The sequence below is a fragment of the Quercus robur genome, chromosome 5 (genome assembly GCF_932294415.1).
Source record: "Quercus robur chromosome 5, dhQueRobu3.1, whole genome shotgun sequence".
Lineage (NCBI taxonomy): Eukaryota > Viridiplantae > Streptophyta > Magnoliopsida > Fagales > Fagaceae > Quercus > Quercus robur.
In genome coordinates, this window is record NC_065538.1 from 33,312,356 (window position 1) to 33,326,864 (window position 14,509).

At 52.5% G+C, this 14,509-nt stretch overlaps 41 non-coding genes across 41 annotated transcripts; all 41 read right to left on the bottom strand.

The window, feature by feature from the left end:
* Positions 1-61: 61 nt before the first annotated feature.
* LOC126730252 (5S ribosomal RNA) lies at positions 62-180 on the bottom strand. Its single transcript, XR_007657536.1, has one exon. It is a non-coding gene; the product is annotated as a 5S ribosomal RNA (ribosomal RNA).
* Positions 181-416: 236 nt separating this feature from the next.
* LOC126731470 (5S ribosomal RNA) lies at positions 417-535 on the bottom strand. Its single transcript, XR_007658717.1, has one exon. It is a non-coding gene; the product is annotated as a 5S ribosomal RNA (ribosomal RNA).
* A 237-nt stretch (positions 536-772) lies between these two features.
* LOC126730253 (5S ribosomal RNA) lies at positions 773-891 on the bottom strand. Its single transcript, XR_007657537.1, has one exon. It is a non-coding gene; the product is annotated as a 5S ribosomal RNA (ribosomal RNA).
* Positions 892-1,127: 236 nt separating this feature from the next.
* On the bottom strand, positions 1,128-1,246 carry LOC126731321 (5S ribosomal RNA). The gene has a single exon (XR_007658570.1). It is a non-coding gene; the product is annotated as a 5S ribosomal RNA (ribosomal RNA).
* A 237-nt stretch (positions 1,247-1,483) lies between these two features.
* LOC126730254 (5S ribosomal RNA) lies at positions 1,484-1,602 on the bottom strand. The gene has a single exon (XR_007657538.1). It is a non-coding gene; the product is annotated as a 5S ribosomal RNA (ribosomal RNA).
* Positions 1,603-1,839: 237 nt separating this feature from the next.
* Positions 1,840-1,958, bottom strand: LOC126731757 (5S ribosomal RNA). The gene has a single exon (XR_007658998.1). It is a non-coding gene; the product is annotated as a 5S ribosomal RNA (ribosomal RNA).
* Positions 1,959-2,194: 236 nt separating this feature from the next.
* On the bottom strand, positions 2,195-2,313 carry LOC126730255 (5S ribosomal RNA). The gene has a single exon (XR_007657539.1). It is a non-coding gene; the product is annotated as a 5S ribosomal RNA (ribosomal RNA).
* A 237-nt stretch (positions 2,314-2,550) lies between these two features.
* LOC126730256 (5S ribosomal RNA) lies at positions 2,551-2,669 on the bottom strand. The gene has a single exon (XR_007657540.1). It is a non-coding gene; the product is annotated as a 5S ribosomal RNA (ribosomal RNA).
* Positions 2,670-2,905: 236 nt separating this feature from the next.
* Positions 2,906-3,024, bottom strand: LOC126730257 (5S ribosomal RNA). Its single transcript, XR_007657541.1, has one exon. It is a non-coding gene; the product is annotated as a 5S ribosomal RNA (ribosomal RNA).
* A 236-nt stretch (positions 3,025-3,260) lies between these two features.
* LOC126731663 (5S ribosomal RNA) lies at positions 3,261-3,379 on the bottom strand. Its single transcript, XR_007658905.1, has one exon. It is a non-coding gene; the product is annotated as a 5S ribosomal RNA (ribosomal RNA).
* A 237-nt stretch (positions 3,380-3,616) lies between these two features.
* Positions 3,617-3,735, bottom strand: LOC126730258 (5S ribosomal RNA). The gene has a single exon (XR_007657542.1). It is a non-coding gene; the product is annotated as a 5S ribosomal RNA (ribosomal RNA).
* Positions 3,736-3,971: 236 nt separating this feature from the next.
* LOC126730260 (5S ribosomal RNA) lies at positions 3,972-4,090 on the bottom strand. The gene has a single exon (XR_007657544.1). It is a non-coding gene; the product is annotated as a 5S ribosomal RNA (ribosomal RNA).
* A 237-nt stretch (positions 4,091-4,327) lies between these two features.
* Positions 4,328-4,446, bottom strand: LOC126730261 (5S ribosomal RNA). The gene has a single exon (XR_007657545.1). It is a non-coding gene; the product is annotated as a 5S ribosomal RNA (ribosomal RNA).
* A 236-nt stretch (positions 4,447-4,682) lies between these two features.
* On the bottom strand, positions 4,683-4,801 carry LOC126731473 (5S ribosomal RNA). Its single transcript, XR_007658718.1, has one exon. It is a non-coding gene; the product is annotated as a 5S ribosomal RNA (ribosomal RNA).
* Positions 4,802-5,038: 237 nt separating this feature from the next.
* Positions 5,039-5,157, bottom strand: LOC126730262 (5S ribosomal RNA). Its single transcript, XR_007657546.1, has one exon. It is a non-coding gene; the product is annotated as a 5S ribosomal RNA (ribosomal RNA).
* A 236-nt stretch (positions 5,158-5,393) lies between these two features.
* On the bottom strand, positions 5,394-5,512 carry LOC126730263 (5S ribosomal RNA). Its single transcript, XR_007657547.1, has one exon. It is a non-coding gene; the product is annotated as a 5S ribosomal RNA (ribosomal RNA).
* Positions 5,513-5,750: 238 nt separating this feature from the next.
* Positions 5,751-5,869, bottom strand: LOC126730265 (5S ribosomal RNA). Its single transcript, XR_007657548.1, has one exon. It is a non-coding gene; the product is annotated as a 5S ribosomal RNA (ribosomal RNA).
* A 238-nt stretch (positions 5,870-6,107) lies between these two features.
* Positions 6,108-6,226, bottom strand: LOC126730713 (5S ribosomal RNA). The gene has a single exon (XR_007657975.1). It is a non-coding gene; the product is annotated as a 5S ribosomal RNA (ribosomal RNA).
* Positions 6,227-6,462: 236 nt separating this feature from the next.
* LOC126731475 (5S ribosomal RNA) lies at positions 6,463-6,581 on the bottom strand. The gene has a single exon (XR_007658720.1). It is a non-coding gene; the product is annotated as a 5S ribosomal RNA (ribosomal RNA).
* Positions 6,582-6,819: 238 nt separating this feature from the next.
* On the bottom strand, positions 6,820-6,938 carry LOC126730602 (5S ribosomal RNA). The gene has a single exon (XR_007657869.1). It is a non-coding gene; the product is annotated as a 5S ribosomal RNA (ribosomal RNA).
* Positions 6,939-7,174: 236 nt separating this feature from the next.
* LOC126730266 (5S ribosomal RNA) lies at positions 7,175-7,293 on the bottom strand. The gene has a single exon (XR_007657549.1). It is a non-coding gene; the product is annotated as a 5S ribosomal RNA (ribosomal RNA).
* Positions 7,294-7,530: 237 nt separating this feature from the next.
* LOC126730267 (5S ribosomal RNA) lies at positions 7,531-7,649 on the bottom strand. Its single transcript, XR_007657550.1, has one exon. It is a non-coding gene; the product is annotated as a 5S ribosomal RNA (ribosomal RNA).
* Positions 7,650-7,885: 236 nt separating this feature from the next.
* LOC126731476 (5S ribosomal RNA) lies at positions 7,886-8,004 on the bottom strand. Its single transcript, XR_007658721.1, has one exon. It is a non-coding gene; the product is annotated as a 5S ribosomal RNA (ribosomal RNA).
* Positions 8,005-8,241: 237 nt separating this feature from the next.
* Positions 8,242-8,360, bottom strand: LOC126730268 (5S ribosomal RNA). Its single transcript, XR_007657551.1, has one exon. It is a non-coding gene; the product is annotated as a 5S ribosomal RNA (ribosomal RNA).
* A 236-nt stretch (positions 8,361-8,596) lies between these two features.
* On the bottom strand, positions 8,597-8,715 carry LOC126731322 (5S ribosomal RNA). The gene has a single exon (XR_007658571.1). It is a non-coding gene; the product is annotated as a 5S ribosomal RNA (ribosomal RNA).
* A 237-nt stretch (positions 8,716-8,952) lies between these two features.
* On the bottom strand, positions 8,953-9,071 carry LOC126730269 (5S ribosomal RNA). Its single transcript, XR_007657552.1, has one exon. It is a non-coding gene; the product is annotated as a 5S ribosomal RNA (ribosomal RNA).
* A 237-nt stretch (positions 9,072-9,308) lies between these two features.
* LOC126731431 (5S ribosomal RNA) lies at positions 9,309-9,427 on the bottom strand. Its single transcript, XR_007658678.1, has one exon. It is a non-coding gene; the product is annotated as a 5S ribosomal RNA (ribosomal RNA).
* Positions 9,428-9,663: 236 nt separating this feature from the next.
* On the bottom strand, positions 9,664-9,782 carry LOC126730270 (5S ribosomal RNA). The gene has a single exon (XR_007657553.1). It is a non-coding gene; the product is annotated as a 5S ribosomal RNA (ribosomal RNA).
* Positions 9,783-10,019: 237 nt separating this feature from the next.
* On the bottom strand, positions 10,020-10,138 carry LOC126730272 (5S ribosomal RNA). The gene has a single exon (XR_007657555.1). It is a non-coding gene; the product is annotated as a 5S ribosomal RNA (ribosomal RNA).
* A 236-nt stretch (positions 10,139-10,374) lies between these two features.
* On the bottom strand, positions 10,375-10,493 carry LOC126730273 (5S ribosomal RNA). Its single transcript, XR_007657556.1, has one exon. It is a non-coding gene; the product is annotated as a 5S ribosomal RNA (ribosomal RNA).
* Positions 10,494-10,729: 236 nt separating this feature from the next.
* Positions 10,730-10,848, bottom strand: LOC126731664 (5S ribosomal RNA). Its single transcript, XR_007658906.1, has one exon. It is a non-coding gene; the product is annotated as a 5S ribosomal RNA (ribosomal RNA).
* A 237-nt stretch (positions 10,849-11,085) lies between these two features.
* On the bottom strand, positions 11,086-11,204 carry LOC126730274 (5S ribosomal RNA). The gene has a single exon (XR_007657557.1). It is a non-coding gene; the product is annotated as a 5S ribosomal RNA (ribosomal RNA).
* A 236-nt stretch (positions 11,205-11,440) lies between these two features.
* Positions 11,441-11,559, bottom strand: LOC126730275 (5S ribosomal RNA). Its single transcript, XR_007657558.1, has one exon. It is a non-coding gene; the product is annotated as a 5S ribosomal RNA (ribosomal RNA).
* A 237-nt stretch (positions 11,560-11,796) lies between these two features.
* On the bottom strand, positions 11,797-11,915 carry LOC126730276 (5S ribosomal RNA). The gene has a single exon (XR_007657559.1). It is a non-coding gene; the product is annotated as a 5S ribosomal RNA (ribosomal RNA).
* Positions 11,916-12,151: 236 nt separating this feature from the next.
* On the bottom strand, positions 12,152-12,270 carry LOC126731718 (5S ribosomal RNA). Its single transcript, XR_007658960.1, has one exon. It is a non-coding gene; the product is annotated as a 5S ribosomal RNA (ribosomal RNA).
* Positions 12,271-12,507: 237 nt separating this feature from the next.
* Positions 12,508-12,626, bottom strand: LOC126730277 (5S ribosomal RNA). Its single transcript, XR_007657560.1, has one exon. It is a non-coding gene; the product is annotated as a 5S ribosomal RNA (ribosomal RNA).
* A 236-nt stretch (positions 12,627-12,862) lies between these two features.
* Positions 12,863-12,981, bottom strand: LOC126730278 (5S ribosomal RNA). The gene has a single exon (XR_007657561.1). It is a non-coding gene; the product is annotated as a 5S ribosomal RNA (ribosomal RNA).
* A 238-nt stretch (positions 12,982-13,219) lies between these two features.
* Positions 13,220-13,338, bottom strand: LOC126730279 (5S ribosomal RNA). Its single transcript, XR_007657562.1, has one exon. It is a non-coding gene; the product is annotated as a 5S ribosomal RNA (ribosomal RNA).
* Positions 13,339-13,575: 237 nt separating this feature from the next.
* LOC126730714 (5S ribosomal RNA) lies at positions 13,576-13,694 on the bottom strand. The gene has a single exon (XR_007657976.1). It is a non-coding gene; the product is annotated as a 5S ribosomal RNA (ribosomal RNA).
* Positions 13,695-13,930: 236 nt separating this feature from the next.
* On the bottom strand, positions 13,931-14,049 carry LOC126731477 (5S ribosomal RNA). The gene has a single exon (XR_007658722.1). It is a non-coding gene; the product is annotated as a 5S ribosomal RNA (ribosomal RNA).
* A 237-nt stretch (positions 14,050-14,286) lies between these two features.
* On the bottom strand, positions 14,287-14,405 carry LOC126730603 (5S ribosomal RNA). The gene has a single exon (XR_007657870.1). It is a non-coding gene; the product is annotated as a 5S ribosomal RNA (ribosomal RNA).
* Positions 14,406-14,509: the final 104 nt, after the last annotated feature.

Here is a 14,509-nt window from a genome sequence, read left to right on the forward strand (position 1 = left end):
CTGGACCGCCGTAAACGGTAAGCCCGGCGACAAAAAAAAAAAAAATCCGAAGAAAAAGAGAGGGGTGCAACACGAGGACTTCCCAGGAGGTCACCCATCCTAGTACTACTCTCGCCCAAACACGCTTAACTGCGGAGTTCTGATGGGATCCGGTGCATTAGTGTTGGTATGATCGCACCCATCAGCATAAGCGCGTTAAATCCTTATAAAGGATCCGAATGCAGCGATGCACTCTAACACCAGGGAGCTGCAGCCCGAGGGCATTTCCAGATCGCCGCCACCAAATTAGCACCCAAAACGAGTTCAGCGGCTCGTATTTTTGGCCTGGGGCAGACTAAGCCTACGAAGCGAGCGTGCTGGACCGCCGTAAACGGTAAGCCCGGCGACAAAAAAAAAAAAATCCGAAGAAAAAGAGAGGGGTGCAACACGAGGACTTCCCAGGAGGTCACCCATCCTAGTACTACTCTCGCCCAAACACGCTTAACTGAGGAGTTCTGATGGGATCCGGTGCATTAGTGTTGGTATGATCGCACCCATCAGCATAAGCGCGTTAAATCCTTATAAAGGATCCGAATGCAGCGATGCACTCTAACACCAGGGAGCTGCAGCCCGAGGGCATTTCCAGATCGCCGCCACCAAATTAGCACCCAAAACGAGATCAGCGGCTCGTATTTTTGGCCTGGGGCAGACTAAGCCTACGAAGCGAGCGTGCTGGACCGCCGTAAACGGTAAGCCCGGCGACAAAAAAAAAAAAAATCCGAAGAAAAAGAGAGGGGTGCAACACGAGGACTTCCCAGGAGGTCACCCATCCTAGTACTACTCTCGCCCAAACACGCTTAACTGCGGAGTTCTGATGGGATCCGGTGCATTAGTGTTGGTATGATCGCACCCATCAGCATAAGCGCGTTAAATCCTTATAAAGGATCCGAATGCAGCGATGCACTCTAACACCAGGGAGCTGCAGCCCGAGGGCATTTCCAGATCGCCGCCACCAAATTAGCACCCAAAACGAGTTCAGCGGCTCGTATTTTTGGCCTGGGGCAGACTAAGCCTACGAAGCGAGCGTGCTGGACCGCCGTAAACGGTAAGCCCGGCGACAAAAAAAAAAAAATCCGAAGAAAAAGAGAGGGGTGCAACACGAGGACTTCCCAGGAGGTCACCCATCCTAGTACTACTCTCGCCCAAACGCGCTTAACTGCGGAGTTCTGATGGGATCCGGTGCATTAGTGTTGGTATGATCGCACCCATCAGCATAAGCGCGTTAAATCCTTATAAAGGATCCGAATGCAGCGATGCACTCTAACACCAGGGAGCTGCAGCCCGAGGGCATTTCCAGATCGCCGCCACCAAATTAGCACCCAAAACGAGATCAGCGGCTCGTATTTTTGGCCTGGGGCAGACTAAGCCTACGAAGCGAGCGTGCTGGACCGCCATAAACGGTAAGCCCGGCGACAAAAAAAAAAAAAATCCGAAGAAAAAGAGAGGGGTGCAACACGAGGACTTCCCAGGAGGTCACCCATCCTAGTACTACTCTCGCCCAAACACGCTTAACTGCGGAGTTCTGATGGGATCCGGTGCATTAGTGTTGGTATGATCGCACCCATCAGCATAAGCGCGTTAAATCCTTATAAAGGATCCGAATGCAGCGATGCACTCTAACACCAGGGAGCTGCAGCCCGAGGGCATTTCCAGATCGCCGCCACCAAATTAGCACCCAAAACGAGATCAGCGGCTCGTATTTTTGGCCTGGGGCAGACTAAGCCTACGAAGCGAGCGTGCTGGACCGCCGTAAACGGTAAGCCCGGCGACAAAAAAAAAAAAAATCCGAAGAAAAAGAGAGGGGTGCAACACGAGGACTTCCCAGGAGGTCACCCATCCTAGTACTACTCTCGCCCAAAGCCGCTTAACTGCGGAGTTCTGATGGGATCCGGTGCATTAGTGTTGGTATGATCGCACCCATCAGCATAAGCGCGTTAAATCCTTATAAAGGATCCGAATGCAGCGATGCACTCTAACACCAGGGAGCTGCAGCCCGAGGGCATTTCCAGATCGCCGCCACCAAATTAGCACCCAAAACGAGTTCAGCGGCTCGTATTTTTGGCCTGGGGCAGACTAAGCCTACGAAGCGAGCGTGCTGGACCGCCGTAAACGGTAAGCCCGGCGACAAAAAAAAAAAAATCCGAAGAAAAAGAGAGGGGTGCAACACGAGGACTTCCCAGGAGGTCACCCATCCTAGTACTACTCTCGCCCAAACACGCTTAACTGCGGAGTTCTGATGGGATCCGGTGCATTAGTGTTGGTATGATCGCACCCACCAGCATAAGCGCGTTAAATCCTTATAAAGGATCCGAATGCAGCGATGCACTCTAACACCAGGGAGCTGCAGCCCGAGGGCATTTCCAGATCGCCGCCACCAAATTAGCACCCAAAACGAGTTCAGCGGCTCGTATTTTTGGCCTGGGGCAGACTAAGCCTACGAAGCGAGCGTGCTGGACCGCCGTAAACGGTAAGCCCGGCGACAAAAAAAAAAAAAATCCGAAGAAAAAGAGAGGGGTGCAACACGAGGACTTCCCAGGAGGTCACCCATCCTAGTACTACTCTCGCCCAAACACGCTTAACTGCGGAGTTCTGATGGGATCCGGTGCATTAGTGTTGGTATGATCGCACCCATCAGCATAAGCGCGTTAAATCCTTATAAAGGATCCGAATGCAGCGATGCACTCTAACACCAGGGAGCTGCAGCCCGAGGGCATTTCCAGATCGCCGCCACCAAATTAGCACCCAAAACGAGTTCAGCGGCTCGTATTTTTGGCCCGGGGCAGACTAAGCCTACGAAGCGAGCGTGCTGGACCGCCTTAAACGGTAAGCCCGGGGACAAAAAAAAAAAAATCCGAAGAAAAAGAGAGGGGTGCAACACGAGGACTTCCCAGGAGGTCACCCATCCTAGTACTACTCTCGCCCAAACACGCTTAACTGCGGAGTTCTGATGGGATCCGGTGCATTAGTGTTGGTATGATCGCACCCATCAGCATAAGCGCGTTAAATCCTTATAAAGGATCCGAATGCAGCGATGCACTCTAACACCAGGGAGCTGCAGCCCGAGGGCATTTCCAGATCGCCGCCACCAAATTAGCACCCAAAACGAGTTCAGCGGCTCGTATTTTTGGCCTGGGGCAGACTAAGCCTACGAAGCGAGCGTGCTGGACCGCCGTAAACGGTAAGCCCGGCGACAAAAAAAAAAAAATCCGAAGAAAAAGAGAGAGGTGCAACACGAGGACTTCCCAGGAGGTCACCCATCCTAGTACTACTCTCGCCCAAACACGCTTAACTGAGGAGTTCTGATGGGATCCGGTGCATTAGTGTTGGTATGATCGCACCCATCAGCATAAGCGCGTTAAATCCTTATAAAGGATCCGAATGCAGCGATGCACTCTAACACCAGGGAGCTGCAGCCCGAGGGCATTTCCAGATCGCCGCCACCAAATTAGCACCCAAAACGAGATCAGCGGCTCGTATTTTTGGCCTGGGGCAGACTAAGCCTACGAAGCGAGCGTGCTGGACCGCCGTAAACGGTAAGCCCGGCGACAAAAAAAAAAAAAATCCGAAGAAAAAGAGAGGGGTGCAACACGAGGACTTCCCAGGAGGTCACCCATCCTAGTACTACTCTCGCCCAAACACGCTTAACTGCGGAGTTCTGATGGGATCCGGTGCATTAGTGTTGGTATGATCGCACCCATCAGCATAAGCGCGTTAAATCCTTATAAAGGATCCGAATGCAGCGATGCACTCTAACACCAGGGAGCTGCAGCCCGAGGGCATTTCCAGATCGCCGCCACCAAATTAGCACCCAAAACGAGTTCAGCGGCTCGTATTTTTGGCCTGGGGCAGACTAAGCCTACGAAGCGAGCGTGCTGGACCGCCGTAAACGGTAAGCCCGGCGACAAAAAAAAAAAAATCCGAAGAAAAAGAGAGGGGTGCAACACGAGGACTTCCCAGGAGGTCACCCATCCTAGTACTACTCTCGCCCAAACACGCTTAACTGCGGAGTTCTGATGGGATCCGGTGCATTAGTGTTGGTATGATCGCACCCATCAGCATAAGCGCGTTAAATCCTTATAAAGGATCCGAATGCAGCGATGCACTCTAACACCAGGGAGCTGCAGCCCGAGGGCATTTCCAGATCGCCGCCACCAAATTAGCACCCAAAACGAGATCAGCGGCTCGTATTTTTGGCCTGGGGCAGACTAAGCCTACGAAGCGAGCGTGCTGGACCGCCGTAAACGGTAAGCCCGGCGACAAAAAAAAAAAAAATCCGAAGAAAAAGAGAGGGGTGCAACACGAGGACTTCCCAGGAGGTCACCCATCCTAGTACTACTCTCGCCCAAACACGCTTAACTGCGGAGTTCTGATGGGATCCGGTGCATTAGTGTTGGTATGATCGCACCCATCAGCATAAGCGCGTTAAATCCTTATAAAGGATCCGAATGCAGCGATGCACTCTAACACCAGGGAGCTGCAGCCCGAGGGCATTTCCAGATCGCCGCCACCAAATTAGCACCCAAAACGAGTTCAGCGGCTCGTATTTTTGGCCTGGGGCAGACTAAGCCTACGAAGCGAGCGTGCTGGACCGCCGTAAACGGTAAGCCCGGCGACAAAAAAAAAAAAATCCGAAGAAAAAGAGAGGGGTGCAACACGAGGACTTCCCAGGAGGTCACCCATCCTAGTACTACTCTCGCCCAAACACGCTTAACTGAGGAGTTCTGATGGGATCCGGTGCATTAGTGTTGGTATGATCGCACCCATCAGCATAAGCGCGTTAAATCCTTATAAAGGATCCGAATGCAGCGATGCACTCTAACACCAGGGAGCTGCAGCCCGAGGGCATTTCCAGATCGCCGCCACCAAATTAGCACCCAAAACGAGATCAGCGGCTCGTATTTTTGGCCTGGGGCAGACTAAGCCTACGAAGCGAGCGTGCTGGACCGCCGTAAACGGTAAGCCCGGCGACAAAAAAAAAAAAAATCCGAAGAAAAAGAGAGGGGTGCAACACGAGGACTTCCCAGGAGGTCACCCATCCTAGTACTACTCTCGCCCAAACACGCTTAACTGCGGAGTTCTGATGGGATCCGGTGCATTAGTGTTGGTATGATCGCACCCATCAGCATAAGCGCGTTAAATCCTTATAAAGGATCCGAATGCAGCGATGCACTCTAACACCAGGGAGCTGCAGCCCGAGGGCATTTCCAGATCGCCGCCACCAAATTAGCACCCAAAACGAGTTCAGCGGCTCGTATTTTTGGCCTGGGGCAGACTAAGCCTACGAAGCGAGCGTGCTGGACCGCCGTAAACGGTAAGCCCGGCGACAAAAAAAAAAAAATCCGAAGAAAAAGAGAGGGGTGCAACACGAGGACTTCCCAGGAGGTCACCCATCCTAGTACTACTCTCGCCCAAACACGCTTAACTGCGGAGTTCTGATGGGATCCGGTGCATTAGTGTTGGTATGATCGCACCCATCAGCATAAGCGCGTTAAATCCTTATAAAGGATCCGAATGCAGCGATGCACTCTAACACCAGGGAGCTGCAGCCCGAGGGCATTTCCAGATCGCCGCCACCAAATTAGCACCCAAAACGAGATCAGCGGCTCGTATTTTTGGCCTGGGGCAGACTAAGCCTACGAAGCGAGCGTGCTGGACCGCCGTAAACGGTAAGCCCGGCGACAAAAAAAAAAAAAAATCCGAAGAAAAAGAGAGGGGTGCAACACGAGGACTTCCCAGGAGGTCACCCATCCTAGTACTACTCTCGCCCAAACACGCTTAACTGCGGAGTTCTGATGGGATCCGGTGCATTAGTGTTGGTATGATCGCACCCATCAGCATAAGCGCGTTAAATCCTTATAAAGGATCCGAATGCAGCGATGCACTCTAACACCAGGGAGCTGCAGCCCGAGGGCATTTCCAGATCGCCGCCACCAAATTAGCACCCAAAACGAGATCAGCGGCTCGTATTTTTGGCCTGGGGCAGACTAAGCCTACGAAGCGAGCGTGCTGGACCGCCGTAAACGGTAAGCCCGGCGACAAAAAAAAAAAAAAATCCGAAGAAAAAGAGAGGGGTGCAACACGAGGACTTCCCAGGAGGTCACCCATCCTAGTACTGCTCTCGCCCAAACACGCTTAACTGCGGAGTTCTGATGGGATCCGGTGCATTAGTGTTGGTATGATCGCACCCATCAGCATAAGTGCGTTAAATCCTTATAAAGGATCCGAATGCAGCGATGCACTCTAACACCAGGGAGCTGCAGCCCGAGGGCATTTCCAGATCGCCGCCACCAAATTAGCACCCAAAACGAGTTCAGCGGCTCGTATTTTTGGCCTGGGGCAGACTAAGCCTACGAAGCGAGCGTGCTGGACCGCCGTAAACGGTAAGCCCGGCGACAAAAAAAAAAAAATCCGAAGAAAAAGAGAGGGGTGCAACACGAGGACTTCCCAGGAGGTCACCCATCCTAGTACTACTCTCGCCCAAACACGCTTAACTGAGGAGTTCTGATGGGATCCGGTGCATTAGTGTTGGTATGATCGCACCCATCAGCATAAGCGCGTTAAATCCTTATAAAGGATCCGAATGCAGCGATGCACTCTAACACCAGGGAGCTGCAGCCCGAGGGCATTTCCAGATCGCCGCCACCAAATTAGCACCCAAAACGAGATCAGCGGCTCGTATTTTTGGCCTGGGGCAGACTAAGCCTACGAAGCGAGCGTGCTGGACCGCCGTAAACGGTAAGCCCGGCGACAAAAAAAAAAAAAAATCCGAAGAAAAAGAGAGGGGTGCAACACGAGGACTTCCCAGGAGGTCACCCATCCTAGTACTACTCTCGCCCAAACACGCTTAACTGCGGAGTTCTGATGGGATCCGGTGCATTAGTGTTGGTATTGTCGCACCCATCAGCATAAGCGCGTTAAATCCTTATAAAGGATCCGAATGCAGCGATGCACTCTAACACCAGGGAGCTGCAGCCCGAGGGCATTTCCAGATCGCCGCCACCAAATTAGCACCCAAAACGAGTTCAGCGGCTCGTATTTTTGGCCTGGGGCAGACTAAGCCTACGAAGCGAGCGTGCTGGACCGCCGTAAACGGTAAGCCCGGCGACAAAAAAAAAAAAATCCGAAGAAAAAGAGAGGGGTGCAACACGAGGACTTCCCAGGAGGTCACCCATCCTAGTACTACTCTCGCCCAAACACGCTTAACTGCGGAGTTCTGATGGGATCCGGTGCATTAGTGTTGGTATGATCGCACCCATCAGCATAAGCGCGTTAAATCCTTATAAAGGATCCGAATGCAGCGATGCACTCTAACACCAGGGAGCTGCAGCCCGAGGGCATTTCCAGATCGCCGCCACCAAATTAGCACCCAAAACGAGATCAGCGGCTCGTATTTTTGGCCTGGGGCAGACTAAGCCTACGAAGCGAGCGTGCTGGACCGCCGTAAACGGTAAGCCCGGCGACAAAAAAAAAAAAAATCCGAAGAAAAAGAGAGGGGTGCAACACGAGGACTTCCCAGGAGGTCACCCATCCTAGTACTACTCTCGCCCAAACACGCTTAACTGCGGAGTTCTGATGGGATCCGGTGCATTAGTGTTGGTATGATCGCACCCATCAGCATAAGCGCGTTAAATCCTTATAAAGGATCCGAATGCAGCGATGCACTCTAACACCAGGGAGCTGCAGCCCAAGGGCATTTCCAGATCGCCGCCACCAAATTAGCACCCAAAACGAGTTCAGCGGCTCGTATTTTTGGCCTGGGGCAGACTAAGCCTACGAAGCGAGCGTGCTGGACCGCCGTAAACGGTAAGCCCGGCGACAAAAAAAAAAAAATCCGAAGAAAAAGAGAGGGGTGCAACACGAGGACTTCCCAGGAGGTCACCCATCCTAGTACTACTCTCGCCCAAACACGCTTAACTGAGGAGTTCTGATGGGATCCGGTGCATTAGTGTTGGTATGATCGCACCCATCAGCATAAGCGCGTTAAATCCTTATAAAGGATCCGAATGCAGCGATGCACTCTAACACCAGGGAGCTGCAGCCCGAGGGCATTTCCAGATCGCCGCCACCAAATTAGCACCCAAAACGAGATCAGCGGCTCGTATTTTTGGCCTGGGGCAGACTAAGCCTACGAAGCGAGCGTGCTGGACCGCCGTAAACGGTAAGCCCGGCGACAAAAAAAAAAAAAATCCGAAGAAAAAGAGAGGGGTGCAACACGAGGACTTCCCAGGAGGTCACCCATCCTAGTACTACTCTCGCCCAAACACGCTTAACTGCGGAGTTCTGATGGGATCCGGTGCATTAGTGTTGGTATGATCGCACCCATCAGCATAAGCGCGTTAAATCCTTATAAAGGATCCGAATGCAGCGATGCACTCTAACACCAGGGAGCTGCAGCCCGAGGGCATTTCCAGATCGCCGCCACCAAATTAGCACCCAAAACGAGTTCAGCGGCTCGTATTTTTGGCCTGGGGCAGACTAAGCCTACGAAGCGAGCGTGCTGGACCGCCGTAAACGGTAAGCCCGGCGACAAAAAAAAAAAAATCCGAAGAAAAAGAGAGGGGTGCAACACGAGGACTTCCCAGGAGGTCACCCATCCTAGTACTACTCTCGCCCAAACGCGCTTAACTGCGGAGTTCTGATGGGATCCGGTGCATTAGTGTTGGTATGATCGCACCCATCAGCATAAGCGCGTTAAATCCTTATAAAGGATCCGAATGCAGCGATGCACTCTAACACCAGGGAGCTGCAGCCCGAGGGCATTTCCAGATCGCCGCCACCAAATTAGCACCCAAAACGAGATCAGCGGCTCGTATTTTTGGCCTGGGGCAGACTAAGCCTACGAAGCGAGCGTGCTGGACCGCCGTAAACGGTAAGCCCGGCGACAAAAAAAAAAAAAATCCGAAGAAAAAGAGAGGGGTGCAACACGAGGACTTCCCAGGAGGTCACCCATCCTAGTACTACTCTCGCCCAAACACGCTTAACTGCGGAGTTCTGATGGGATCCGGTGCATTAGTGTTGGTATGATCGCACCCATCAGCATAAGCGCGTTAAATCCTTATAAAGGATCCGAATGCAGCGATGCACTCTAACACCAGGGAGCTGCAGCCCGAGGGCATTTCCAGATCGCCGCCACCAAATTAGCACCCAAAACGAGATCAGCGGCTCGTATTTTTGGCCTGGGGCAGACTAAGCCTACGAAGCGAGCGTGCTGGACCGCCGTAAACGGTAAGCCCGGCGACAAAAAAAAAAAAAATCCGAAGAAAAAGAGAGGGGTGCAACACGAGGACTTCCCAGGAGGTCACCCATCCTAGTACTACTCTCGCCCAAAGACGCTTAACTGCGGAGTTCTGATGGGATCCGGTGCATTAGTGTTGGTATGATCGCACCCATCAGCATAAGCGCGTTAAATCCTTATAAAGGATCCGAATGCAGCGATGCACTCTAACACCAGGGAGCTGCAGCCCGAGGGCATTTCCCGATCGCCGCCACCAAATTAGCACCCAAAACGAGTTCAGCGGCTCGTATTTTTGGCCTGGGGCAGACTAAGCCTACGAAGCGAGCGTGCTGGACCGCCGTAAACGGTAAGCCCGGCGACAAAAAAAAAAAAATCCGAAGAAAAAGAGAGGGGTGCAACACGAGGACTTCCCAGGAGGTCACCCATCCTAGTACTACTCTCGCCCAAACACGCTTAACTGCGGAGTTCTGATGGGATCCGGTGCATTAGTGTTGGTATGATCGCACCCACCAGCATAAGCGCGTTAAATCCTTATAAAGGATCCGAATGCAGCGATGCACTCTAACACCAGGGAGCTGCAGCCCGAGGGCATTTCCAGATCGCCGCCACCAAATTAGCACCCAAAACGAGTTCAGCGGCTCGTATTTTTGGCCTGGGGCAGACTAAGCCTACGAAGCGAGCGTGCTGGACCGCCGTAAACGGTAAGCCCGGCGACAAAAAAAAAAAAAATCCGAAGAAAAAGAGAGGGGTGCAACACGAGGACTTCCCAGGAGGTCACCCATCCTAGTACTACTCTCGCCCAAACACGCTTAACTGCGGAGTTCTGATGGGATCCGGTGCATTAGTGTTGGTATGATCGCACCCATCAGCATAAGCGCGTTAAATCCTTATAAAGGATCCGAATGCAGCGATGCACTCTAACACCAGGGAGCTGCAGCCCGAGGGCATTTCCAGATCGCCGCCACCAAATTAGCACCCAAAACGAGTTCAGCGGCTCGTATTTTTGGCCCGGGGCAGACTAAGCCTACGAAGCGAGCGTGCTGGACCGCCGTAAACGGTAAGCCCGGCGACAAAAAAAAAAAAATCCGAAGAAAAAGAGAGGGGTGCAACACGAGGACTTCCCAGGAGGTCACCCATCCTAGTACTACTCTCGCCCAAACACGCTTAACTGCGGAGTTCTGATGGGATCCGGTGCATTAGTGTTGGTATGATCGCACCCATCAGCATAAGCGCGTTAAATCCTTATAAAGGATCCGAATGCAGCGATGCACTCTAACACCAGGGAGCTGCAGCCCGAGGGCATTTCCAGATCGCCGCCACCAAATTAGCACCCAAAACGAGTTCAGCGGCTCGTATTTTTGGCCTGGGGCAGACTAAGCCTACGAAGCGAGCGTGCTGGACCGCCGTAAACGGTAAGCCCGGCGACAAAAAAAAAAAAATCCGAAGAAAAAGAGAGAGGTGCAACACGAGGACTTCCCAGGAGGTCACCCATCCTAGTACTACTCTCGCCCAAACACGCTTAACTGAGGAGTTCTGATGGGATCCGGTGCATTAGTGTTGGTATGATCGCACCCATCAGCATAAGCGCGTTAAATCCTTATAAAGGATTCGAATGCAGCGATGCACTCTAACACCAGGGAGCTGCAGCCCGAGGGCATTTCCAGATCGCCGCCACCAAATTAGCACCCAAAACGAGATCAGCGGCTCGTATTTTTGGCCTGGGGCAGACTAAGCCTACGAAGCGAGCGTGCTGGACCGCCGTAAACGGTAAGCCCGGCGACAAAAAAAAAAAAAATCCGAAGAAAAAGAGAGGGGTGCAACACGAGGACTTCCCAGGAGGTCACCCATCCTAGTACTACTCTCGCCCAAACACGCTTAACTGCGGAGTTCTGATGGGATCCGGTGCATTAGTGTTGGTATGATCGCACCCATCAGCATAAGCGCGTTAAATCCTTATAAAGGATCCGAATGCAGCGATGCACTCTAACACCAGGGAGCTGCAGCCCGAGGGCATTTCCAGATCGCCGCCACCAAATTAGCACCCAAAACGAGTTCAGCGGCTCGTATTTTTGGCCTGGGGCAGACTAAGCCTACGAAGCGAGCGTGCTGGACCGCCGTAAACGGTAAGCCCGGCGACAAAAAAAAAAAAATCCGAAGAAAAAGAGAGGGGTGCAACACGAGGACTTCCCAGGAGGTCACCCATCCTAGTACTACTCTCGCCCAAACACGCTTAACTGCGGAGTTCTGATGGGATCCGGTGCATTAGTGTTGGTATGATCGCACCCATCAGCATAAGCGCGTTAAATCCTTATAAAGGATCCGAATGCAGCGATGCACTCTAACACCAGGGAGCTGCAGCCCGAGGGCATTTCCAGATCGCCGCCACCAAATTAGCACCCAAAACGAGATCAGCGGCTCGTATTTTTGGCCTGGGGCAGACTAAGCCTACGAAGCGAGCGTGCTGGACCGCCGTAAACGGTAAGCCCGGCGACAAAAAAAAAAAAAATCCGAAGAAAAAGAGAGGGGTGCAACACGAGGACTTCCCAGGAGGTCACCCATCCTAGTACTACTCTCGCCCAAACACGCTTAACTGCGGAGTTCTGATGGGATCCGGTGCATTAGTGTTGGTATGATCGCACCCATCAGCATAAGCGCGTTAAATCCTTATAAAGGATCCGAATGCAGCGATGCACTCTAACACCAGGGAGCTGCAGCCCGAGGGCATTTCCAGATCGCCGCCACCAAATTAGCACCCAAAACGAGTTCAGCGGCTCGTATTTTTGGCCTGGGGCAGACTAAGCCTACGAAGCGAGCGTGCTGGACCGCCGTAAACGGTAAGCCCGGCGACAAAAAAAAAAAAATCCGAAGAAAAAGAGAGGGGTGCAACACGAGGACTTCCCAGGAGGTCACCCATCCTAGTACTACTCTCGCCCAAACACGCTTAACTGAGGAGTTCTGTTGGGATCCGGTGCATTAGTGTTGGTATGATCGCACCCATCAGCATAAGCGCGTTAAATCCTTATAAAGGATCCGAATGCAGCGATGCACTCTAACACCAGGGAGCTGCAGCCCGAGGGCATTTCCAGATCGCCGCCACCAAATTAGCACCCAAAACGAGATCAGCGGCTCGTATTTTTGGCCTGGGGCAGACTAAGCCTACGAAGCGAGCGTGCTGGACCGCCGTAAACGGTAAGCCCGGCGACAAAAAAAAAAAAAATCCGAAGAAAAAGAGAGGGGTGCAACACGAGGACTTCCCAGGAGGTCACCCATCCTAGTACTACTCTCGCCCAAACACGCTTAACTGCGGAGTTCTGATGGGATCCGGTGCATTAGTGTTGGTATGATCGCACCCATCAGCATAAGCGCGTTAAATCCTTATAAAGGATCCGAATGCAGCGATGCACTCTAACACCAGGGAGCTGCAGCCCGAGGGCATTTCCAGATCGCCGCCACCAAATTAGCACCCAAAACGAGTTCAGCGGCTCGTATTTTTGGCCTGGGGCAGACTAAGCCTACGAAGCGAGCGTGCTGGACCGCCGTAAACGGTAAGCCCGGCGACAAAAAAAAAAAAATCCGAAGAAAAAGAGAGGGGTGCAACACGAGGACTTCCCAGGAGGTCACCCATCCTAGTACTACTCTCGCCCAAACACGCTTAACTGCGGAGTTCTGATGGGATCCGGTGCATTAGTGTTGGTATGATCGCACCCATCAGCATAAGCGCGTTAAATCCTTATAAAGGATCCGAATGCAGCGATGCACTCTAACACCAGGGAGCTGCAGCCCGAGGGCATTTCCAGATCGCCGCCACCAAATTAGCACCCAAAACGAGATCAGCGGCTCGTATTTTTGGCCTGGGGCAGACTAAGCCTACGAAGCGAGCGTGCTGGACCGCCGTAAACGGTAAGCCCGGCGACAAAAAAAAAAAAAAATCCGAAGAAAAAGAGAGGGGTGCAACACGAGGACTTCCCAGGAGGTCACCCATCCTAGTACTACTCTCGCCCAAACACGCTTAACTGCGGAGTTCTGATGGGATCCGGTGCATTAGTGTTGGTATGATCGCACCCATCAGCATAAGCGCGTTAAATCCTTATAAAGGATCCGAATGCAGCGATGCACTCTAACACCAGGGAGCTGCAGCCCGAGGGCATTTCCAGATCGCCGCCACCAAATTAGCACCCAAAACGAGATCAGCGGCTCGTATTTTTGGCCTGGGGCAGACTAAGCCTACGAAGCGAGCGTGCTGGACCGCCGTAAACAGTAAGCCCGGCGACAAAAAAAAAAAAAATCCGAAGAAAAAGAGAGGGGTGCAACACGAGGACTTCCCAGGAGGTCACCCATCCTAGTACTGCTCTCGCCCAAACACGCTTAACTGCGGAGTTCTGATGGGATCCGGTGCATTAGTGTTGGTATGATCGCACCCATCAGCATAAGTGCGTTAAATCCTTATAAAGGATCCGAATGCAGCGATGCACTCTAACACCAGGGAGCTGCAGCCCGAGGGCATTTCCAGATCGCCGCCACCAAATTAGCACCCAAAACGAGTTCAGCGGCTCGTATTTTTGGCCTGGGGCAGACTAAGCCTACGAAGCGAGCGTGCTGGACCGCCGTAAACGGTAAGCCCGGCGACAAAAAAAAAAAAATCCGAAGAAAAAGAGAGGGGTGCAACACGAGGACTTCCCAGGAGGTCACCCATCCTAGTACTACTCTCGCCCAAACACGCTTAACTGAGGAGTTCTGATGGGATCCGGTGCATTAGTGTTGGTATGATCGCACCCATCAGCATAAGCGCGTTAAATCCTTATAAAGGATCCGAATGCAGCGATGCACTCTAATACCAGGGAGCTGCAGCCCGAGGGCATTTCCAGATCGCCGCCACCAAATTAGCACCCAAAACGAGATCAGCGGCTCGTATTTTTGGCCTGGGGCAGACTAAGCCTACGAAGCGAGCGTGCTGGACCGCCGTAAACGGTAAGCCCGGCGACAAAAAAAAAAAAAATCCGAAGAAAAAGAGAGGGGTGCAACACGAGGACTTCCCAGGAGGTCACCCATCCTAGTACTACTCTCGCCCAAACACGCTTAACTGCGGAGTTCTGATGGGATCCGGTGCATTAGTGTTGGTATTGTCGCACCCATCAGCATAAGCGCGTTAAATCCTTATAAAGGATCCGAATGCAGCGATGCACTCTAACACCAGGGAGCTGCAGCCCGAGGGCATTTCCAGATCGCCGCCACCAA